This window comes from Varroa destructor, unplaced genomic scaffold (genome assembly GCF_002443255.2).
Source record: "Varroa destructor unplaced genomic scaffold, Vdes_3.0 BEIS01000007.1, whole genome shotgun sequence".
Classification (NCBI taxonomy): domain Eukaryota; kingdom Metazoa; phylum Arthropoda; class Arachnida; order Mesostigmata; family Varroidae; genus Varroa; species Varroa destructor.
In genome coordinates, this window is record NW_019211460.1 from 10,566,393 (window position 1) to 10,592,302 (window position 25,910).

The following is a 25,910-nucleotide window of genomic DNA, read 5'->3' on the forward strand; positions in this document are numbered from 1 at the left end:
GATCCTGTGAAGCCAATTTGGACCCTCCTCATCGCATGCACGAATTCTTGCTATTGTTACTGCTATTGTCGTTACTAAGAGCTGTGTCTGCATTCAAACGTAACGCGTTTTTCCTTTGTATCTGTGTGGTGATTATATTTGAGAGTATAGTTAGAGTTTGTATTGAAGAACCAGCTTCCATTCAAAGGACATTAGGTAAATTTTGGGATAGCCAATCAAATACGTTTGGTTTTTAAAGCAATTCTTTTGGCGAATTTATTCCATTGCGATATAAGCTGAAATATACAACGACCAATGTTCTGAAAGCTAGAATATAGTTTGGGAATTTTTAGTTTCAAGCCTCCATGACTTTGCGTGTCCGCCTTTCCCTTCGCTATCACATAGGATGGAGTGAAGCTTGCATGGCAGGGATATATCCGTACGAGGTGTTGAAACAGCCTTGTGTGCTTAAGGCTTAGCAATGTCCCTTATGCCACTTGCATAGTAGCCGAAATTTGGTAAAGGAAAGCCGGCACAGTTCCCACGTGTGTTTCATCATAAAGAGTTTCGTTTGTCCTTCGCAGTTCAGGTACATCGGTCCATTACAGACTTAGAGAGCCAGTTTGCTTCGTCATTTTGCCTACCTCTTTGCCCTTGCTCTCTTGGCTTTCTTTCATTCACCTTCCAACCAGCCTTATCTAGGTTCAGGTTTTAACCAATCCAGCAGCGCTAAATTGACTTACTCAAAAACCATAATAACTAGGCGTTCATTTTAAGTTTCTCTTTATCATCGTATAAGGAGTTTACCCTCTGGTGACTACGGAAGAATCTGAAGGTCAATGTTTCTTTTCTTACTCATCAACATCCGCTCTTTTCTTGTCGACTCTGCTCACCCATAAAAAGATCCCCGATTTTTATAACTTTTGCCCTCTATACACGTGTCCACTATAACCCTTTTGCCGCCACCACCAGCAGCGCTTTCTCTGCCGAGGCACCTTACCGCCGGGCACAGGGTGCGCATGACATCCGTCAAGGGGCAGTACGCGGCCCAGCGATGAACTTTCGCAAAGTCGGAGGATTCAGTATGGGCAATTTTTCACAAGGGAAAGTCGGGCTGCTGTGGATATCTGCTGCAGATGCGCGGCATACCGTCTGAAGGCTCAGATGACAAAGCGCCCCCTACAGAGCCTTTTATTTTTTCACCTTAGTAAACAGGCTCATATACTAGCAGAGTCTTTTGCAAAACTGGTTTCTTTTACAGAAGTTACCACATAAGGCGTGTTTCCGTCTCGAGTCGACCCGCTCAACAAAATCAGGACCCCTTTTGCATGCAATACTAGGTAATCAGACAGGGCATAGATAACAAATGCCTGCTTCTTACTAAACTGTGCCCTACCTATAGATGACTATCGTTTTTGTTGATTCAATTCATGAAAATATTAATATAAATGAATAATGTTAAGTCAGTAAGCTTGGCCATATACCGCTATACATCAGAAGCTCTGCAGTAACCTTCGCCACTGATAAGAGGTGATTCATTCAAACTTCTTTTTTCTCTTTGCTTAAACAACTAGCGTCATTTTCGTCAGTCGGTTCATTGCCATTGCTAATAACTACGCCGACAGTGCGGTGGCCCATCTCTACTGATTTGTGTGTCACACAACAACCATATGTGCTCAAAACATCCTCTGAGCTCGATGCCTCTTAACAGGGTGACCGTATAGCCGTCGAAGTCGTCGTCTTTTGGTCGCATCGACACATTCATCGTATACAATGTTAGGTCTAGAACTCTCCCGCACTTGGCGCTGCCGTTGAAATACGTGCAAGCACGTCGGTTAACTCTGGGTGTACGTCGGGTCGAAAGGAGGATAGATGAAAAGTGTTGCGATCGCGGAGAGGTTACATGGCAAAGGCCTCACGTCGGTACCATTAAGGGAGCTATTGAGAAAGCAAATGTTTCCGTTAGTTAGATCGCCGAGGCGTGGTTCACTTTGTATGATACGCCACATTATGAGATAGTCATCGAACGAGGCCGCAGCTTACTGCCCCCCGACGTTTCGGGAAAACTTCCCCCCGGGACGAAGAACCAAGAGATTTCTTGCATCGTTACGCGTGTATGAGTATAGTGACGGCGGCAGTGTACTACTATGTAAATCGCGATAGCAAAATAGGAAAGCACCGAAAATGGCGACAATGGAGAAATTATTCGTATGGTGTCGTAAAGACGTATCGTGTGCCGGATGGCAACGAAGGCGAAATGAAACTCTTCTCCGCACATATTCTTTCAGTGTTCAATATTTCTTACACAGACGTAGCGACAAAAAATCTGATTTATTTGCCACCGACGCTATGAAAAGACGATTCTAGACTTTATTAATCCCACCAATTTTATTTCGTTTCGGATGGATACATACCCTTACTGGCTGCTCTGTTCTACATTTAAAACGCTCGTGCCAAAGTACGCGCAGAGCTCTTTTTTCCTTCGATACATAACCACCACTGACATCATATTCACCAGAAATCAAGCGCGTTCGCAATTTTCAGCCATTCCCGATCGTGTAAGCAGCGCAATGTATACGACGCGCTCTCAGATGCACGAAACGAGGGTGTAGGAAGAGATTCTAAATAAAGACTGCTTCCATCTACAAGCAGCTTTGCTCTCTGCGAATGTGCTTCCATTGGAGCAGGCAATTAGTGAAAACTATCATTAAAATGGGCACTGACTTAGACAAGAAAGTGTTCATACTATTTAAAAAGACATACAGCTAATGCTTAAGGGCTGTCATTGGACGGCGCCACGCGCCTCAACGCATTGTCGGAATAAGTTCGCACCCGGCTTCGCTATCGGGTATATTGTACAAACCTTAATCGCCAGACATATATTTCATAGAGTTAATCTTTTCCGAGAGGCAAAAAAAAAGCTAGACTAAGTGCAGGCGCAACGTTTCCTTGGGCCATGAAAGAAAAACGTTGAAATCTGTAGGGTGATCGCAGCGTAAAGTTGTACTTCCCCATTGGCTCGGCAAGTGTACCTCAAATGAGCTGGCTATACTATTGAACTCGTCTATCGTTAGGTTTAAAGTAAAGAACGCGCTAGTTTAAATCGTGTAAAAGTCAAGATGACGTAATTTTTTCATTTATAAAAATGGTTAATGATATTTCCTTCGCGGTGTTTGTATTCAACTAGTTCCATGAGCGATGGATGCTATTAAGGTGAGCACAAGAGGCAACTGTTTCGCGCTTTAATTCATCAAAATGATTAGGACCAGATCGCTTGAGAGCAAGTTAAATGAATACACTGTTTAAAATGAAGGTTTTCATACTGTGTACATGATTATCAATTAATCCTAATATGGAAAAAGAAAAATGTTAGATTATTCCGACTATTTTCCAATACAACGACGGTTAATCCGATCAGGTTAGCGGAAATGCGCAAACCGTATCGAGTGCATGCATATTGGGTGCATAGCGGAATTCCGCCGATACAATTGAACGAGCCAGCGATGATTGAATACCAGACAATACCAACTACTCCTCACAAAGGGAATGATGGACACAAGCCATGACACTAGAAAAACAATGGGATCCAATTTGCAGAGTTCCTCAATCCTCTTCCAACGTAATTTGGATTATAAAAAGAGAGATAGCGCCGTCGGCGCAGCTTTCGCATTTAGAGCTTCGAAATCTAGAGCTCCAGTCGGCCCTTGCTCCAGACATGTCAGGCCGTTCGACCATCCAATCAACATCTATAGTTGATCACTGGACAACGAAGTCGTCCTTGAATTGGCAGTTGCCTCCTGCTAATCCTCCCTCTCTGGTGCTTTCCCCTGCTGAACTTTAACGCGCGTTCATATCTAATCGTTCATCCATTGAGCAGGGCTGGGGCCTAAAAATAACGTAAGGACATACTCTTCACTTCAACTTGACCAAGCAACGAAACTAGGAAATGGTAATTTTAACGATCAATTTGTCGCGACATGCCGTGTCTGGGTGGCAGTCACTGGGCTTTTTAATTCGACGAGTCCACATTATTTGCGGATAGTCGAATTTCCATTCGGACATATACATCAGTGGATGGTGCTCTTATTCTGTACATTTTTTTCAAGTTACGAGCACCTCTACTGCTGCAATAACAGCCGCCGTGGGAAACTAGCTGGCCATTACTGAGGGCATTGCGGATATTCAGTGTTCCGGCGACGTTAAGTTGACGTCGTCTGGATACAGCGTACTTACTGGGCACTTACGGCTTGCGATCTATACCTATTCTGCCGTTCGGCCACAAACAGGCTAAATGTCACATTTATTTTATGGTGGCCCCAAGCCCCGTTATTCAGGCTCGCAATTAGCGAGGCGAAAATGACAAGAACCTTAATCCTTCTGGAGGAAGATGAGAACACGGGATACACAGTTGTCACTGCTGCAGCAGTAGTTTCGTGAAGAAACGTTCTCAGGGCGACTAGTCTGAAGATTTCGTCTAACTATGTACACTAGCCTACATCGAGATACGGATACAACTATGTATTTCTTGACAGTGATAATGAATAACCTAGCTTATCATATGATTATATCTCTTCGAGAAATAAATATCGTTGTGATAATCTATATGCAAACTTAAGTGAAAAGATTAAAGAATAGACATTTTTCACTTTCAGCAAAATTTTGATTATACTATACATTAATGGTCATATTAAACAAAACTGAAAAATCGACTGGACTTCTGAATACGGTACTTCGGTTGGCTGTTACGTCAGTTCACAGCCGAGCCTGGGACCCTCGGATGAGCCTACATGCCACCCAAACGATACGTATCGGACAGTCTGATCGAACAGCCTGTAGTGCGCCTATGCGTATAACGTGCGCCTGATGGCCACAGGGACGAAGAAAGGTATGGGTGGCGCTCTAATGTGCAGCAAGTCGGTTGAAGGCGCCCACGACGGAGTTGCTTTTTGGATCGAGTGCGATGATATTCGCTCGTCTAGTCGGCCTCGAATACTCTATACTTGAGTTGTGGCACTTTAAATAACAACACTGTTCAATATGGAATACGGATCTATGCAACAGACGCGTGCCCGCCGCCACAGTCAATAATTCCCGTTTTTAAATAAGAACTTTTGCCATAGCAGCTGTCGAGCTGTAACGGAAGTTACGCAGCAGTCCAGTAAATTGGTAATATAGCTATCTATTAGTTTGCCAACTCAAGGGTGGGCGGCCCGTAACGTAGCCAAGTGACTTGCCTTAATAAAAGGTCAGACAGCAGTGTCATCGCCTGCGCAATCATAGCAAATGAAAAGTAATCTAAAAATAAAATTTTCTATTAATTTTATCGCTTATACTAAGCGGTTTAATGGCGATCTGTGGTTCAGTTTGCAAGCGTCCGAACTTCCAGCTCAATTGCTGATGCTCAAATCACTGATGTGCCTGGCTATGTTTACTGTAGAGTACCCAGTTTCGTCACATTCTGTGAAGCGATACCAGAGAAAGCAAAAAACAGATCTAAAGTGTTTCAGCGACATTTCTTTGACGTCCGTATCATGAGAGATCGTCGTCGTTAAAAAACCACATGACCCAAAGCTATTGAGTTCCTTTTTTTTGCCCCCGTCCCTCTTTGGCCTACTCAGAAATGACTAAATGAGACTCAACAATGGGTTGTCTCTATCTGCGAATATCTCTGTGCGAATAAGTCGCTCTCGTCTTCTTTTCGTAAATCTATTTCGCGCAGCTGCGATTCTGCCGACCTTACTAAAGCTCCAGAGCTTGCAAAACAATTTGATGCTTATGAATGGCCGGCTGGCTGGCTGGCTGTCCGTCAAGGCAAACTGCCCCAAGGAAAGGGCCGAGAAGGGACACTGGACGGTCAGTCTGAGCTTTGGCTGGCCGGCACAGCCTATTCTAGCTAGTGGAGTAACTCAGTAAGTACGAAGAGGCTGCAGGCCAGCTTCTCTTTCTTCCGCCGCCCTGTCTTTTTTGACTCCCGTTGTCAGGGGGGCGAGTAGTCGATAAGACGTTTCTATGCCCCGCACCCGGCACTCGACACTTAGACGAATGCAACAGCCGAGCCAATAGTAGTAGCAGCAATCCCGTAGCAAACCTTCTTTTCTGTCGTCCTACCTCTGTCTGGTATCTTGGACAGCGAAAGAGATTCTTCCCCAACATTCGCGTAGCAGGCACACGTGCCCGCAAAAAGCGCAGGAGCAGACGGGAACTTCGAGGAGCTCAGGTACCACCATCATGCTCGCCTATTTGCCGGCTTTTTTTCAGCCTAAATCTAAACGGGTACTGCTACTGTTTGTACAAGCGAACACTCGATCTGGTTCCAGGCAGCCGAGCAGCGGACAGTCGACTAAAGGCGTTTTCTATGTCGCTTCGGATTCGGAAGGCCGACGCTTTGACTATTGGATTTTTTAAGGGCTGAAAGATAGACAATCTCTTTCTGCCTCCTTCTCTTTGCAAATCTCTCCGCTTTTTGTTACCATATTACAGCGGGTAGCTGAGGTTAGAAGTGTTATAGAAACGAGGATACTACTGGGCTGGAAAGTATTTGCGGTCCATCACTGAATAAGGTTCTTTCACAGACACTGACATAAACTTTTACTGACCGTAGGAGGCCGCTTACTTTTTTTATGTTAGTTAGACGTAACCGTATTTGTCATTGATGTTTCGTTGATAATGTTTTGTTTTTTAACGCAGTAGTACATTTATATGCAGCGCCGCAAAAACCTTCACCGACAAGTAAGGATATAAATAAGACAAATATAAAGCAGCCTAAAGGAAGGAAATAAACATTATGCCAGACATTTGCCTTCGTTTTTTTTCGTCAAGCTTTTAGGTTGAGCTGCAGAGGCCCAGCACGCTACTATAGCAGCTACCGCAGCTTGCACTTTCCCCTGCTACTACTTCACCCACAGTTGAAGCCACCAGCATTGATTTTCAATCTACGCCAATGTTGCCGCTTTATTCTTGTTTGCCAGTCTGGCTGACATCGTCAAACCTTTTCTTTCTTTGGCAGCCTCCATCCCCCTTAGTCCTCATCCTTCAGTGTCTTCTCTGCAGCCTTCACTTTCTAGTGCGCTCCCCAGTCAATTTCGGTCTCACTTCTTGCTCCTCTTACTGGTCCCGCTCGCTGATGTGCGGGGCCTCTGCTGTTATGGCTGCAGCAGCTTCGTTTGTATCTACTACGGCCATCATCAATAGATCATGTGATGTAATAAGACGTCTGACGCAGTTTGTGAAGCTGTAGAGTTTGTTCACAAACTCTGAGAGAAAAAAGCCTCCGAAAAAAGGAGGGGGCGTGGGGAGCACAAGACTACTGCGATTTGAGTTATTAGGGGGGAAGAAAACGAAGAACGGGAAGCGCTGTAAACGACTTAGAACAGTGAAATAGGAATGGCAGTAACAGTAGCGATATTAGGCATAACAGCAGCAGGAATGAAAGGAGGAAATTTGATGGAACGACACCGATAAAAATGGGGTGGAACAGGGGAAGGAAGCAGAGGACGAGGACGGTTGCAGCAACAGGTTCACAAATGCCGTAAAGCTGATAAACACATGAATCATCAAAAACCTCGTTATATGGGGACAGATCACTGCATGGCAGATAGCGGGTTATCTTTGTCTACCTATCTCTTGAAAGTTTCGTTTAGTACTACCTAGCTGCGAAGCCTGTAGAATGTGTACCTTTTGCCTCCAGTTCCTACTGCCTGCAGTTCCTTCCGTTTCTCGCATCGTATTTTTTATTTTCTTGGAATTGCCTTCTCTGAGATGCATTCCCTGCATTTGCCCCTTTTCCCTAGTTTGCGACTGCTTCTGCCCCTTCAATCTGTCGCTACTGTCTTCCGCGCTAGCAGGCTCACGTTGTTGATGTGTCTGTTACCCATTTCTATTTCACTATTCCGTACTGCAACATTGGCGCTGAATATAACTGTACGTGGTCCGCCGAGTGCATTCACTTACTTGCGGGCCCCTCAATTTTCCTTCATTTTTTTTTCTGATTTTCCTTTGCAATTGTTCTCAGTGTGACATCTTGCCCTCATCTGATATGTGACATCTATCTGACCCTCTCTCTGTGCTGCTTCTTGCTGTGACGTAGCTCGCCTGCTACATTTCGTATCATCCGTTTATTCTGCTTTCTGTGTCTGTAATATACGGAAAAAAACTGTCTAAATGCATCCGTTACTTCTAGTGAACAGCGTCAATAAACGCTAATGAGGATACGGTTCCTCTCTATGAGCGACAACTTTTCTGGCATTGGCCTCAAACAGTGCTATCCACAGTGGCTGTTTGTTGTTCAATAAGACTTCCGAGAAAATGTTGGCCTGTGCCTATATCTAGAAGTTTCGACCCAGGTTCATCTTTAACCTTCTAGATAAGCAGAGAGCACTAAAATGGGTAATCTTTGTGGGCCTGATATGGTCTAGCTACTAGGTTGAGTTTTGAAGAATTTACCATCATCATACTCGGTCAAAATCGTCTAACAACTACTTCCCTGCGCAAACTGTAGAAACCACTAACGTACGGAGAAACAGTAAGAGCCGGAGCCAGCTGAAGCAGAATTAACCTAACGCAGAAGTACGAAAGAAAGCGACATAGATCTTTCCCGGAGAACGTCCACAAGGTTCCGGCACGTCCACGCCATCCGTAGCGGTGCCTACTCTTGTTCGTAGCTCCCCAGGGCTCCGACTCCAATGCTTGTCGTTGCTACTGGCAGAGCTTTAGTCGAAGGCAAACGGTAAACGCGTAAAGGAAGGTTCAAATAGAGCATGGACGTCACGTAGCGACGTACTCGCTGGCTTTGTTCTGCCAGCTTTCATTTACCAAGCCTAAATATATATAGCGGGAAAAACTGTCAAAACTTTCGGCGACGACTAGATACCGCCGGCAGAGGTTGGCAAGGGCTCGCTGGTAGACCATGGCTGTACAACACCGCAGACTCACAGCAACAGCTGTGTATCTATTGCGGGTCTCTGTGGGAGCTTCCGAAACTGAACAAGAATACAGCGTTGTCATTGGCTTCGTTTTCGTATGTCGTTTTTGGGCAGCCATACTAGCAAAGACTGTGCCACTGGAGCTTCGAAAAACAGAACCGCCTTTCGAAGGCTAGTCGACGGCTAGTGTTTACTCATTACGTTGAGCAAATGCAGAACGGTACGCAGACAACCAGGACTTCATGCGGTCACAGTCAAGATCAGTGTGGAGAGCTTTGAATCGTAATCCCAATCAGAGGCGTCCTATCGTACCGCGTTACGATATATGCAAAGGTACACGGAACGGACATGTAACATATTGAACGACAGGGGATAAACACACGCACAGACGGCTGAGATGGCAAAGACGTGCATGGATGGCAGGGAAGAAATGTTTGGCTAGACTCCGGACTGATAAAAGAGCCGGGGTTGTAGCTACAGAAAAACGAAGAACGAAAGAAACTTAAATGTAGGACGTAATAGCTAACACTCGGCGGCGCCTGGAAGATTTCGAGAACGATATCACTGATACATATAGAGTATATGTAAAGCTGCCTATTCGATGCACTTAATAGGTGTTCTTACAAAGCGTTTAGCTTTAATATAAAACTGATCAAACACTAAGCTTAGGTAAAACTTAAAGGCCAACAAAAAAGGTAAAAGCGATTTTCTGTTCCATGCAATGACATAACTTATGAACTAAATAATTTTCATTAGTTAATAATAGCCAAAAAAATATATCCTTGTAGGAATCTGTCTCATTGTGTAATATGTGTAGTGAACTGGCTTCGAAAACGCTTTTCGTTTTCAAATAACGTACCCATCACTTCTTACTCACGGTATTACACACGCATAGTCCAAGCAGATGCTTTGTTGTTGCATATTGTCCTTGCGCTAGTGTGCCAGGACTTAACGGACGTACCGAGCAGTTACCATAATGGATACGTTTATTCGTAGTGCGTCAATATCTTCCACCTAAACGATTGAGGCGAGAATTGTCGGTGTCGTCGGATGTTCTGAGGCGCGATTTGCTCTTATAGTTGCTCATCACTAGGAGGCATTTGAACAGAGCGAAAGAGGTGTTGCAAGGGGCATAAACCTATACTAGAAGGCAACAGCTTAGGGCTAATGGCACTCTCTGATAGGATGATAACGGCACATTTAACTGCTTAACGAGTGACGTTGACTGATTCCACTTTTGTAATCTCACTCCTAACACTACCAGTTATCTATTCGAGCTACCACCGTTCAAGAGTAGGTAGCTAATTTCAGCATTCGATGTCGGTCGTTGACGCTGGCTTTATGGACCAGTCAAGCAGAAGAGTGGTTCCACACTACTTCACTTAAATTCTATTGTAATTATGGCTGAGCGACGAATAATTAAGTACGACATAAAAATGTGAATTTGTGAGAGCTAAAATAAGTATGCATTTGTGTGGAAATCTAACAACTTTTACTTTCCACGTTCGGATTAAGGTACTAAATCTGTGCATCGACATGTATAGATCTATAAGCCGGACATTGCCGGTTCCTTCAGATATTTAATTGAAGTTTTCGAAAGTTCGACACACGATTTATCGATCACTGGAGGAAATACTGTTCGCCTTTACTGAACGCTAGATACACCGTTGTTTTACATATCGTTCACATCTAGTTGATTTAAGACAGTCAATGTTGGTTATGGCGCATACTACATTTCATTAATTACCATGTCTCGCTCTTCATCTTTCCTTTTTGTCCACTAGCGTTATACTCTGGATTATAGTTTCATTTCTTGCGTTCGCGGCTTGTCTAATATGAACATTTCAAAATTGCCCGCCTTCCTACTTCTGGAAACCGCCACGCTGCAGACTATAGCGTGCTAAATTTCATAACGCGCCGGCTACAACGAACGCTGAGACTGAGTTCAATGGGCTACGAGCACTCGGCTAAAACCTCCTTCCACATTCTACACCACTAACCGACTTGAGTAAACGACCAGCAATGTTTCGTCCAGACAGACTGAATACAACAAGCTCCATTTCAACCAACGGCTCATGGCCGAGCGTCTGGGCCGACGTAACACACACAGTCGAATCCGCTTATATAGACAGCAATATACACCTACACATGCACACACACACACACACACACACACACACACACATACACACTCACCATTAATAGGCCCAACCGCATCGAACGTTCAGTATCGGTAACGGCGTTGCCCCTACTTGAGGCATGGCCAATTATATGATATCGACCAGCAAACCGGTAGCTTTAGGCAGAGGCAAGGGAATATTCGAGAGTATTTGCTCGATGTTATTATTTTCATTATCGGAACGGATACGTCTGTGTCGACGATGATGTTGCTATCTTTGCAACAGCCGTGGTTACTGAACGTGCAAAAGGGAAGGAGGGCGGGATGACAGCGTCATGACGTGCACCAGGGTGCAGGCGATTGACGTGCGTCTGTAGATAAGCGATCGTTCCATTGCTAAGAGCCGGAGCTGCGATTCGAGAACCGTGTTTAACGGTTAGTTGGTACGTCTGTTGAGCGTCATTGTATTGCTCACAGATTAAAGGTAATAAAAAGAATGCAACGCTCCATTATGTTACTAGTGATAACTCTTATAGTTGTAGAAACCAATTACAGCATACCCTTAATTCGTCACCAGCACACGTCATCCTAGTAAATATTTTTCGAAGAGTTGAACATTGTAGTCTTTGCTCCATCTATCCTTGCTCCGATCGATGTTACAATGCAATGAAACAAAAATCAAATATCTCTAAAAGACTCCCTTCTTAAAGAGGGTCGTCTCACTCATGCTTTTTTGTATCCTGTATCGCAGTCAACTCTAGTATCGAAAAGACACACCGTATGATGCGCGATCTTGCGAACAGGCTCCTTAATGCTGGACGCACGGAATCCTCTCGTTTAGTTTTCTTTATTACCGCTACCGCTAACTTTTGACAGTACTGAAACTCGTGAAACTGTGGACATGTTAGAGGATTATGTTGCAGCTTCAAATAAATCGCAGCATATTTGCGAGATCAATGCAAACAATTCTCTAACATAGGCACGCCCCTCATTATGGATCGCATTCGATTTTACACTTGTTACTGACCTCCAGCTCTAAAAGGTCAATGTAGCGTACTGGTAGAAGTGCGCTCGCTACCAGCTCCAATATTCAACATATGCTATCGGGTACTTTCCCCGTGATTATGTAAAACCTATAGCCCCTCCAGCTTATCAGTGGTGTACAATATCAAAAGCCAAAGTTACTGTATAAAACGCATGATATTATAATTACGATTATATATAGGCTAAGAACATGCGAGTAAATGTGCCCAAGGTGGTTATTTAAAAAACTTCCTAACTATAAACTGCCTATAGCATGACAGGCAGCATAAATAGTAACGATCTTGAGCCGTAACCGAGACGAATTAAGTGAATATATAATTTTATTGGTAATCTTCAAATAACATCTATGTAAAAGCGTCGACTAAACGAAATCTCTCAAGTATAGGATTTCTGAGACAACTAGCCTTTGTTAACAGCCAACGAGGCATACTGAAACAGAAGCGAAACTTCGTAGATATTGCGCTACTGGGAACAGCTTTGTTCCATCAGAGTCGTTTATCTGATGCGACCACCCACGCGATAATAGCCAACCCCAAGTTTATAATGTAGACAGACACCATCCAGTAATTCTTCGAAAATGCTAGCTTAAGTTTTTTTATTAAGATAACGATTTGCAATCGCCATACGAATAAATACGGCGAGTCTATTATTTTACAGTACACAGTTCACTATCAAGGATCCTGAGAAAAGGATTTATGAGCCCATCACGAACTCCACCAAACCCGATTTAATCAGAAGGGCAGTTTTTACGATCGCCCTATCTTCTGCCTCATCCGACGATTCGCATCTATTATTTGTATTAACACTGCGGATTTTCGACAACGACTAACCTGCAAAAACGTTTTCGACAATTGTACTGTAATATGGAAATGCTTTACGAACAATGGTACAATAAACTAGTGAACGTAACTGATGCCCGGTTTAGGCAAATCGGTGGGCAGATTTACCCCTGCTGCCCGAACCGGCTGTAACGACGTTGCCCGGACTTCCGCTATCGGCCCATAGTGAAACCCTACAGGTGGTCGGCCGTGAAAGCTGCTTAATATGAGAGATCTACATACGCACTCCTGGGTACCATTTCTAGGGGCTTTCTCTCATCGGAACGAGCAAGCGACCAGTAACGCCAGTCACAACAGTAAAGTAGTCGTTGCCGGAGCGGGACGACTTTCTGCAATCTGAACTGCAAATAACGTAATCAGCACTAAGCATCAGATCGTGCCGAGTGCCTACGAAATTCAGCCCACTTGCAATCTATAACATCTAAAATTAATCGCTATGATAGATAAGATCACATCAAAAGGAGACAGGCATATATGGTTATGTTTATTACGTGGTTATTAAAACTAGCTTAATTACTCTGAATCGTTTTCCCCTGCAAGGGTTCTCCCGCCCGTACGAAATCGGCGTCCCAAATCCAATGGCGTTCTTGGTACGTTTCTTACGACAGCATACGTACCCAATACGGAGAAAAAATTGCTGGCGGTAGTAAGCCTTATTCGCCGCATTCTAAATCCCGATAAGCTCAGTTCTGCCGTCTTCCCAGATGCTCTGACCGTTGTAGCGATCTGTTTACGAGGATTTTACTAAGCAAACAGCCTTTCGAGGTGGCTTGACCCGAACAACAACGATTCGATTTTTCTCTCAGGTCCGACATGTTCCTGCACCAATAAAAAATACTTCTAAGCACAAACACTTGTATATAGTCCAAGAGACTATATATATGGGAGCTTCGTACGTACAGTTTCGCAAGCGCAACGGTTTATTTGCTAATCAGACTCGATACGCCCATAATCGCTCTCAGCTCTCACGTATGAGTTGTAGATTTGACATAGAGAAGATAGATTTCAGGCTATTGTTACTCTCGGCTATGGACTATAACAAGTAAATACAAACTCACGAAAAATTGACATTTGTTATCAGTTCCCGTACGCCGATATTAGCCTTCGTAGATATAATAAAATAGCCTAACGTAAAAACAGTTCAATGATTATTCGTAGCATTATCTATTAACAGTTTAATGTATAACATGTTTTGAACACGGTACGTCCTAGCAGTTTTGTTTATCACTATAGAATAGGAAAACAGGATTTATTATTCAGCACTATATATATATATATATATATATATATATATATATATATATATATAGAAGAATGGCATTACCCTTTACGTATTCAATCATTTGAACCTAAGGAATACTAAAAGTTTAAGGGTAAAAGTTATCTGTCCACCAGACCGAGTGAAAAGACACAGAATCGCTGAAATCGTTAATAACTCGTAAAGACTATTGCTTGATCGATCTATGCCTAATACCTTTGAGAGGACCTCCAATCAGTAGCTATTTTAAGCTACGCTAATATGTAATACCAACTACGAACATGCCATGTACCATATATAGCAGCAACTCTAAGCCAATTTTCTTTTTTCAATGCGTAGTAAACTGATATATCATCAAGCTACTTCAAGGGTGAATCGCTCGATTGAATTGTATAATAAGAGGCATTTTTGTCTGATCGCGCTACGGATCTTGACCATGTCGTTGTTTGCCTATTCAGCTATAATGAGACAATAATTTCGTAGGCTCAAGACCCAACAGAACCAGTCTGCCCGATTAGAGACGCATAATCGTCTATAGATGACCTTGTGACTATAAACAATCGTTATATGGTCCATAACCTCATGGAGTTGAAACCGACCCCTCTGCTGTACATATTATATTGCGATTAAAATTATACGCTGTCATTAAGGTACAACCGAACCGTCGTCCGAGATTAACACGTAGCGAAATCATTGGCTTCTTGAATGATCAAGAACAGGCCTAGCTGACTAATAGGCATAATGAATGGTGGAAACATCACGGAAGCGCCATCTATTAGGTATTTCATAGAGTTTGCCCACATAGCCATATTCAAGTACTAAATTTTCAAGTTATTAAGCAATTCGAATGTCAAATAAATGTCTTGAGTGCGACACGGCATTAGCATTGCATAATAAAGCTTATGAGCAAGCATTGTCTATTTGACCCGCCCGAGAGAAGCGTTACAATAATGCACGTTTTTGCCTAGTTCCTTTGAACCAGGCCCTCGTCGTCGTCTTTTTCCTGCCTTATTCTTCGTACTTAGAGTAGAAAACTTCTGCGAAGAAGTAAGTGATGTTAAGGAGAAACATTCTGTCGCCGAAGTGAACTGTTCAGTTAAATGAAACCTTTAGGTTGATGGCCGATAGCTATGCCTGTACTTGTGCCGCGATCCTCTACGACTCCATGAGCTCGCTGCTACTCTTTCGCGCCATTCTGTATTCTAATCATTTATTATATTATAACAACAGGACGTGACCTGCTGTTCGCCCACCACTCCCCACTAGTCTGTCGCTGTGTGACCCTTCTGGGGGTCACGCCGCACAGCAGAATGCGAAATCCAGCGGCATTCCCAACGCTCGACCCAATTCACGCCCCCCATCCGGTTCCTCTGAGTTCTTCGCCAGAGCCGAGCAGTGGCGAGGCGGCTTTCGGGCCGGGGGCGAGGGAATAGCAAAGGCATTTACAATTGCGCCAATTTAGATAACGGACGTTGCGGCTGGCCCGGGCGAGAAAGCAGGCAGGCGAGCATGCGACTGGTAGAGAGGTGGTATCATGCCAACGCTGACTGCCGTGGTAACAGCGACAGGTTGCAATGTTGCCGTCGACTTTACCACCTACGCGACAGATCCTAGTACTTGATGTTTTCTGCTAGAGTACGACCCCTGGCTCGACGAATCCAGCTGAACGTCCGCCCCCAGCCTGTTCCGCTTCTGACATTTGCAACAAGAGGTAATCGAGTATCCCTGCACATCCCGTACTATTCCCGGTTACATTGTAGATACCCGTTCAAAATAGCTCAACTACTGCCAGCTAGTGCTTTCAATATAATCGTACTAGGAAAGTACACAATGTTGAGCAAGCGCAGTTAAAAAAAATAGGCAAAGTTGGTAGGGTGTGAGTCGGTAGGCTGGCAGCCGCTGGGCACCTCAGTGTATTACACAGTGTAGAAGAAGCGCCTATGTTAGGTTTATTGTCGTCTCCTGTCCGGTAGGCTTACTGCTCAGATAGGTGATTATGTACTATGTTGTCGGCTCTTTAAGCTACTCGTTCAGCATGGAAAATGCCAATGACCATTGCATCTGACGAACACCTAGTGTCGACTTTGTCACGCCACATGTCATTCAAAGGCTATTAAACAACTACGATTTTAAAATACATTTATAATTTTGCTTTTTTTGAAGATTTTAACCCATACCATTATATCTAGTTGGCTATCTGAACTGAAGAACACTGCAGAGAATCATTAGGAACTCAGGAAGATTTAAGCAATTGTGTTGTATTGTCAGACAAGCTTGTGTGTGCATTCATAGGCTTCAGGCAGTAAACGCATTATAAAAACGATCTTGATCCACAATTTTCCATCGATCGTCAGGTTTCCATCTTCTGCGGCACGTGCCGGTGGTATCTCGAGATCAGAGCAGCACCAATGGCTGAAATCGGCATAGCGGAATAAACGTATCGGATGTAGGATACGAAAGAACGAAGTCACTCTCGAGGTAGATGCCACCATCAAAAGCAGACGAAGCAGGATTCATACATACATAAGAAGCTAGGAAGGGGAGCAAGACACAGGCACGCGTCTACTGTGCCTCGGGCAATAGAATACCAGAAGCCAGGCAGACTGGTTGGTAGGAACACAACGAGTCAAGCACATCCAGTCAGCCACCTAGTGATCTTCTAATAGGGAGAAGCACTTCTCGCTGCTCAAAGCTACTGCAAGGCATTCGACCGCCGCCGTCTCACCGCCGTTTATTCCGTTCGTCCATTTGGTGCACGGCTCGTGAGAAAATAGCGAATAGCGACGAAGAGTACGCGATTGCCTGATGGCATCCGTAGGTTTCCGTTCCGTAGCTCCAGGCTTTCAGGACGCCATGGCAACCTGACGATGAGGCAAGGATTGCTTATTCTCTCTCAGGAGTGTGAGAAGGTAGAGGAGATATCCCTCTGCTAAGGGGCATCAAATCAGGATGCGTACATACATAGTTGTATATTTGTGGGAGTAATGGGAGGAAATGACGATACCGCTGACAAAGTTCAAGCTGCCTAGATCAGGCTCTCTAGGAAGAGCGAATTGGTGCTACGAAACCGCCTGCGGGGATGATATCTACTGGCACTTAAGCATAGGTAGTGCACGGCGGAGCCGACTTGAACGACGGATGCACGGCACTAGGAGCTATCGGTCGCTTAGTTCGGGCGCGGCTGCTTACGTCGGACAAGTGAGTCTAAAGAGGGAAAAGCTTCTTGTGAGGACTATCGTAGTGAAATTATGTCATTGTCGACAATGATCTCTGACTTTCATCGACAAAGCACCGACAAAAGAAACGGATCCGGAAAGATTTCGAAGGGAAGATATCACTACTTGCCTTAGAATTTTAGCGTGACTGTAGGTGAAGATGTCTGAGAGAGTATCATGTACGTCACGTTCGTTGTTCTCCTTGAGACAAGGGAGTTTCAAGACAGCGTTTGGTCGTATCGAAAATCGAAAGTAATTGTCAAGGTTTCAGTAAATAGATATATGTTTAGAAAATTTTTATGGTGATACTGCAAAGTACAACACATTTCTCGGAGAAGGCTAAAAATCCGTTGTGATAAAAATGTTAGTTGTTGATTTTTGCAGTTTCTAGCCATTGCGGGCCCCTATTACCTATTGCAACACTGAAATACATATGTAGTCACTGAAGAAAGGATGTGTTCTTAAAAACGAGAATCCTTTGGAAATTGATGTGGCTATAAATGCGCATGCATATTGATCCAACTAAAAGAAGATTTTATTTTTAGCGAACAGAAAAACTAGCAAACAGAAAAAATGGATAAAAGCAGCATTCCTTCAGTGCGTTCCTATTAAAGAAGATAATTCCGTTTATCCTCGCTACGCTTGCCATCTCACTATTTGTTTATGGCCAATGTAGCTCTTTTGTGTCTACATAAAAAGACTATGTTGTCTCTCCATGGTACATCGTACGTTATAGGTTGACTGGAGGTATGCAAAGACACTAAGGCGGTGATATATTGTTCCTTGCTCTGTATGCAGCTGAAGACTAAGTTTTCTGCCTCCAGTTTTAAGAGGCTAACGGTAACCCGCCAAACACTATGGACTTGCGAAGTCATTAACTCTACTCGACCTCTGTCTAATTGGGCCAATGTGGCCTGCAATTTGTGTGTTGCCCTTTACTCAGTGTCGTCCGACGGCGAAAACGACTGGAGCTTGGTAGCAGCTTCTAGCAGCTGTTCCTTACCACTCGCTTTCGCAGGTCTTTATCTTTGCGGTCTGCTGCCCACCAAAGCAGGGTCATGGAACTTAAGACGAGACTAAGCGCAACTCTCCCGTTGGCGACTTCCGGTTTTCTTGATGTTTTCGCTACGTTCGTCAGCTTGAAACTAGAACATCAGTGACATGCTCATGGATGTGTGCTTCAGCTGTATGATTTAGGAGAAACTCTTGGAGAAGCCCGAGCATAAAATCTCAGGTGCAAATATTATATATATTTAACCTTAATTGTATATATATATATATATATATATATATTATACAAACTGGAAAAATCCTACATTTACAGGTTTAAAACTAAATTTCGTTAATTAGTCAGTCTACAATGTCCTGAATTCGCATCTCTTTAAGTGCATCCTGGCAGGCAAAGTTACTCATTCGGTCTAGATGCTAAGATATAGAGCATCTCTTCCACGATTCGTTGATACCCCATCTAAAGTCAAAAACTTTAGCAAGGAATGCACTTCTAGCTTTCTTATCTGTTTTCTGGCGCCGAGAAGGGCTGTAGACGTCATCGCCGCGTAACCTGTAATCTCATCTTTGCTCGTATGTATATGTACGATACGGAATGGAACGCGTTCATTCACAGGTTGACGATGTTAGGAAAATGGATCTTAAGCTATTTTGTTTGTGCCCTTAGCAGTATATCAAAACAACAGGACGTTTTAAAGACTTAGTGGAATAGGTACATTTCGACGAAGTAGACGTTAGGTCCCATCCTAACAGCGCTTGGTTTCAATAATCGTAGTTTATTTTTTAAATCCCTTTAGCGCTTAGCGTTGTAGTCAAGAGATGCATCTGTGATCATTTACCACTAAAGTGCACGAAAAAAAGGAGTGTTGCATGAGTGGCCGTATTCTATTGTTCCGTGAAACTGACCTATTTGGGCCGTAACATGACAAATAGATACGTGAACTTACGTAATTACCTTATGGCTAATTTATAGTTAACAAAACAAACTGTACTGAACGAAACTGAAGCATGCAATAGTATCGCATAATGTAATTATGGGTTATCGAGCATGAACTATTGGCCATAGAATTAACAGCGGTAATCGATGCTATAATATCGCTACCAAAGGTACGCGCCCATACGTTTTCCCAATAATGTAAATACAAAGGCGAACGTGACATTAATACCAATCCAGGACCACCAGTGTCCTAGGCAAGTAGGGCGAAAAAAACCGTTCGTGTCTCAATTCCTAGTCTTTTTTTTGTAAGCCATAATGAAACCATGCAAACGCATTGTACATTGTATAGATCATGTAATTTTTGTTAGTTACGAAATGTAGGCTTAGCAATATGAATTTTGTCAATTACACAAAGCACAGTTGTCTAATAAGACATCCGCATGCTAAAAAGCGTAAATGATCAGCCATCTATTGCAGCGATTGTATAATATAAACACGCTGCCTTTTCTTCAGGCAAACTCACGCTATCGTGAGTTAAACCTAAAGTATTGCTAATGCCATTGATCGTCCCATCTGGCCCGATAGCTGGTGAGCCTGACAAGCTTCTATCATAGCTGAATTGCTGCGAGAAGTATTTCAGTGGTCGCAGGGAAGGTTTCTAAAAAGGTTATATAGTTTCCACTAGTCCTTATGATTCTTGAATTTTTGTTTAAACGAGTTCAGTTTAGCAGCTGTTCCGCTTTCCGAAACCAGGATTCAACAAAAACTCATGTCACATTAAACGCGTACTGGGATATTTTGTCCGAAAAATTGTTAAACTAACATAGAATCGCATAAAAATGCCGGTGCCTTAGTATGCCTCTCTACGCTTAGCACGTTACGTAAACACAATTGAATACTTAGCTGCCCTGGGTCCCTGCCTTCATAGATGACCTGTTCTAAAAAAAAGCGCCGGAGGTACTTTCCGAAAAGTAGCCAACCAACAGATAAGGCCTTGTAACATACATCTGTTATCGCCACCATTATCAGTACTATCGCTGTTGATGTTGTAGAACTTTTAGCAAAGCAACTACTGTTTATGATAGTATTAGTAGTTAAAGTCTCGTGTTCGCTGACACCGTTACTGGACAGCTCGAGCCGAACCTTCCCTGAAGGTTCGATAGCTAACGGACGCAACCTAACCTTAGTCCTACAGAGTAAACTCTATGAGCGGTACCGTGTCGCTTCACTGGACACTGAAGGCGGGTGGATCAAACAGCGTTGCGGGCGCAATGGCCTGTGAAGCGACGCAATTTCCGTTATTGGCGACAAGTGAGAGCACCGGGGGGTTTCGGTCCGTGCGCTCCTGCTGCTAGTCTAAGTAGAAGGACCTATGGGGTTAAGAGTAAAGAGGGTCCAGACGAGCCACTGAGTCTCGGGTTACGAGATGAGAACGTCTTCCTGCTGCTGTCCAGGAAGCGACTCAGCTTCAGTCCCAACTACGTACGGCGCCACCTGGCAGCTAGTGGCTCTTTGCTTTCAGAAAAGGGAAAATCCAAATTTCGACCCTGCAACAAGATTCTCCCTTCACGGATGAATGTGAAGTATAAATGTTTTACGCACCATACCGGCTCGGTAATAGAGCAAAATCGAAAACTGCGATATATCTCTAACTGACTTAATTATAATAAGATATGCGAAATGGTATATAGGGTTCGACGGGCGTATGTTTAGAAGCACGAACATTTGTAAGAGGATTCAACTGGTCTGGTTAATTCAGCGTGATCAATATGTCAGACACGTCCGCTGATTCGATAAACTGATCACAGTTTCGGCTATTTTTTCTACTACTCATAACAAATTCTCCATTCATCAAGCTTGTTTTCACTGGAGGCACAAAAAAAAAGCAATATCTGTTTGCTTGCGTTTATTTTATCTCAGTCGGTATTATTAGTGAACCTTACCAGAAGATTGGCTCGATCAGACTGGAGGGTGAATTAGGCTCTCCGAATCAATTTAGCCAAGCAAACCTCTTCACTCCTGACAGTTGACCTGTGACAAGGTTCGAATGAGTGTTCACCACCTCCCCCGCCCTCTGATTGCGCGTAATCCTATCGTTATAATAGATCGAGGTTCGGGTCAAATAAACCGCTCTGTCTAGTTCAGACAGGCGAGCCCAATCACCGCGTCGTCGAATTGGCTTTTAAGGTCTCCGAATTTTTTAATACAGAAACTATTGCAGACTAACTTGCAATCTGCTTCTTGGACTCATGCTTACGGAATTCATGAAGGTAAATGGCTAACTTACGCAACAGAACAAATCAGTATGAAGTTCACTCATTTGCTAATTGTACCGATGCTCATCCATTCCAAGTGCATGGCCAAAGGGCGTGGCGAGCGGGCTTAACTCAACTTGATATGAGTTCATCGCCATCTTGGACTAGATTCACCAAACTAGTAGCACGGGCACTTCGTTGATTGGCTGACGGAGAGGGCTGTTCCAAGCTGTCCCAGAACGAAATCGTGGTCCCCGGTATAGGCGCCAGTTGCCCTTAACCGTCTCCCCTCGCCTACGACCATTCACAGGCAGTTAGATCGACGGTAGGGCAGATGCAGGCGCAACAGCAGACAGCGACTCCCGCATGAGGACCTAGCGAAAAATGGTTTACAGCTGTTTATACGACGCACATCTGTTATCAGGAACAAAAGCATTACCAGTGACGTGCTTTCCAAAAAGGGGCTGCACTAACCTCAAGGTCACATATAGGTTAGGGAGCCTAATCTGAAAGAGACGCTCGAATGGACACTTGGCCATTCTCTCGATTCGGTAAATTATTGAATTAACATATTGAACATGGGAAAGTGAGAATTAGAAAACAATTTCAGTATATTCTACAATATCTATGGGAAGGGCACGTGCGTCATGTCTTTTTACCCTATTACTTTTTAGTAGTTTCCCAGGTGTAATATAGTGCACATATCGAATAAGGAAGTGATACCCGTACACGAGAAAGTCTTCCTGTCAAACTGTATATACGTTCATTTCCGTGGGCAATTCCGAATGCATTGAATGAGATAGACTCGAGCGGAAACTACATATATATATATATATATATATATATATATATATGTGTGTACCGTTTGCTCTGGAAGTCAACTTTTTTTATTATCCACTTCTGTGTGTTTCTACGAGTGACAGTTCGGGTTCGGGCTCCAGGTCTCAACTGCACATAATGGATACGGTGCCTTTCGTCGCGATCTAATTGACCACTCTCTTAAAGCTGAACATTCGATGGTGTTACGGGGTGCAAATACAGTACGACATTATCTGAATAGTCTTGATTTTACTGCTGAGAAATATACCTAACTTTTTCGGTTGTCTCTAACCGACATTGGTTTTTTGGTCTAATCCGTACGAACAAGTGGAAGACCATGAATTCTCCTGGCGGACGGACGATAAACTCAAATACTAATAGAGTTCCTTGAAGGATGTCTTTTATTTACTAGTAGATCAATTTTATTTCTATTTACTTTTAGTTCACTGTACAATGCGACGCCTTATTGGCATTATATACTATCGCATTTTTTTTTCGCTACTTACTAAATACCTGCTTTACGTTGCTCCTTTAAAACGTTAAACGTTCGGCTACTTTAACATATTGAACATGAACTTCTCCACGATAATAAAAGACAAACAATTACATCACTTATGCATTTGCTATTACAGAATACTCTGGTCCGTTTCATATTTATTTGATCTTTTTCAGTTTATTTCAAGCCTCTTTTGATAAAGATAATGTTAAATAGGGATTAATCAAAAAATAACGGATGGTGATTAAGCCATTCGTATCTCATCGCTCGGTCACAGCGGCCTAGTTCGCTAACAGGCGCAAAATACATTAGGACGTCTTTTAAAGGCAAATTATACGGGATGAAGGTGTAGTTAATTAGATATAGACATTTTCGTGTTTCACGTTTGTTATAATAAAATCGCTTCACAGAACGTATTTGACACTTTTTTTGCGAGGAAACCGCCTGCTCCACTACTACTTCCAATAAGTGAGATTTGCCCCAAATCTGTACTAATGATCTTTCAACGACATAAATATAATGACCTCTGAGAATAATACTATGAGATGTATTTCAAACGTCATCCTAATAAAACCAACAATCCTTCCCCTACTAAAAAATTGACGGAATCATATTTTGGTCACACATACAAAACACATGTAGCATGAACGCAGACGTGACACAGTATCGCAGAATATTGGGACGGAAGGCGGAGTAATTTAGCCTTTATAATTTGAATTTTTTTTGTCATAAGTGGGAAATTCGTGCGAACGGTAGTACGATGGAAATGTACTACAGTATGATACTATGCTATTGCGGATAAGGTAATAATAATGTAATGTTGTTTTTATCTCACACTGCTCTTTTCCCTATTATCGACAGTAACCCGAGTGTAATTCAATTGGCACCAATGCTGCAAGAGAACTTTCGGTGGATCTCGACACCGTCTTGGCCGAAGCGATTTCTCATTCAAATACTATATCTACTATAATAAAGTCCTCCAACATACGCCGCTGTCGCCATAGCGATACCGTATTTAATGGTTCATTTGTACGAATAGGATTTTCATTAGTTGCACTGTGGCCTACAAAATCGCCTAATCTAGTAGTTCGTATTGTATTGTCCTCCGTACCTTCAACTCGTCCTGCATTGTACGAAATATAACTACCCCATTACAAACCCCTGTATATGTAGACTCGTGTTTCGAGACCACGGCAGAAAAAAGCTGTCTTCTTTCAAATGTATATTGAACACGAGTCAGTTTTACGTCAGTATCACTCATTGAGTACATCGTAACATGCATCAACTAAGGAATAATACGACAAGCATATACGCCGAAAGCGTATTGTCAAACTTCAACCAACAGCGCTTTGCGGTCGCGAGTAAAGCGTTGTCTATTATGACGATTCCATGAGCAAAAGTTGTCATTTCATTCGGTACTTTTAATAGTCATTGTTTTTTCTTCTTTCGATAAAATATTTTGCCGATGTGTTATACAGCTATACACACCTACAGCGGTTGTGTGTGTGATGTATAAAACAACGTGTATCAATAACGCGATGTCCTCTTGCCATCGTCCTCTCTGGCCTCCGCTATTGGCGTACCTTTGCACTGGCTAAGCACTGGACCTTCGACAGCAGCATGACTTCGATGTATTAACGTTGGCACTAGGACCACTCATAAACTCCAGCATATATATGCATAGAGTATTGTTACCTGGCGATCTGCAAGGTACTATTGCTAACTCACGCGTTTCACTCGGGTAGGCCTTCAACAACTGCCTCGAAATCAAATGCGCATGTCTTTGATGGTATACCGGAAGAATTACTCCCAGAACTTAGCACAGTAGATGTAGACAACGGTATTAATAAATCTACCCAGCTTAGCTGGCGTGGTCAGTATGAATATACTACAATTGATGCAAATGATATGTTACTGTCGATTCCCGAGCCGCTTCCGGCAACCCATCGGCGAGGGACCGGACCTTCGTTGTCGGAAGTTGACAAAGTCTTCAGCAGCACGCATGCAGCCATCCCTAAGGAAGTGACATGGCTTCATTGTCTATATATATATATGGCTGGTGGTTGACTAGCAAAATGCATTACTTCTAGATTATAGCCTGGTATAGAACGCGGATTGTTCGTATTGCTTTTCGAAGATTGTCAAGTGTCGCAGATATGTATATTAATTTGTCATGTCGTTTTCGGAGTACGTTTTCTATTTTACGAGTTCGGTTTTGCGAAGAGAACGCATTTGTCTCCGATACAGTAGGATTTGCTTATATCCAATAGCTGTATTATCGCTTAAAACGAATGGGCCGAAGGCTAGAAACGGTCGTGTGGGTCGGCCTCGGGCTCGTAGTATTAGTCCTTATTAGTTCACAGACAATACCGAATGATGAAAATCTCGGTTCAGATATTGGCAACACAGATACGCTACGCAGCAATACCTATCTATCATAGCTTCCTGTTGTTCAGCAGTCCTTATGGAACGCTTACAATATGACGTGTTGATAGTGCACCTACAAGAATATATGGTGACGTTATAGGCCAATTCCTGTTCAGATCCTATATTAGCTTTGATTGTAACGCTAGCCAAATGACAAACGGCATGGGGTTATAAGAAAAGTGTAAGTCGCCGGCAGAAATGGAATTGATTAGCAGTTTTTACACTGACCTTTGCTGCCCTTAAGAACGATGAGGACTCTAAAGAGGTAAATAGCATACTTCAACAGAGCGGCCTTAAACAGAATGTGAACTTATGCGACCTAATGGCCCTTTTAGACATTTTTCTTCCTCCCGCACTATATCTACAAACCGACACATGGAATTAATAGAAAACAAAAAAAAACAAGATGGAAAAATGGGCTGCTTTTCTAAACGCAATTTTTCGGCTCGAATTTGCAGAGAAAGAAAAATGTACGTCACCGTAGGCTAAGAACGATGGCTGAACGTTGATTCCTGTTCGTAAGCGTGGCCGTGTCAGGTCACCTTTCCTGACAGTTAAAGTTCCTTCTTTATTGCCTTTAACACTAAACATAT

General features: G+C 43.2%; 1 protein-coding gene across 5 annotated transcripts in view; it reads right to left on the reverse strand.

The window, feature by feature from the left end:
• Window positions 1–25,910, reverse strand: part of LOC111254352 (uncharacterized) — a 50,851-nt gene that overhangs the window by 15,428 nt on the left and 9,513 nt on the right. The window contains exon 1 of one of the 5 annotated variants that reach the window (XM_086974723.1): window positions 11,097–11,115. The exons of the other annotated variants lie outside the window; for them this stretch is intronic. The gene's annotated coding sequence lies outside the window, so the exon portion shown is untranslated. Of the gene's footprint in view, window positions 1–11,096; window positions 11,116–25,910 lie in introns of those variants that run through there. 5 annotated transcript variants of the gene reach the window in all.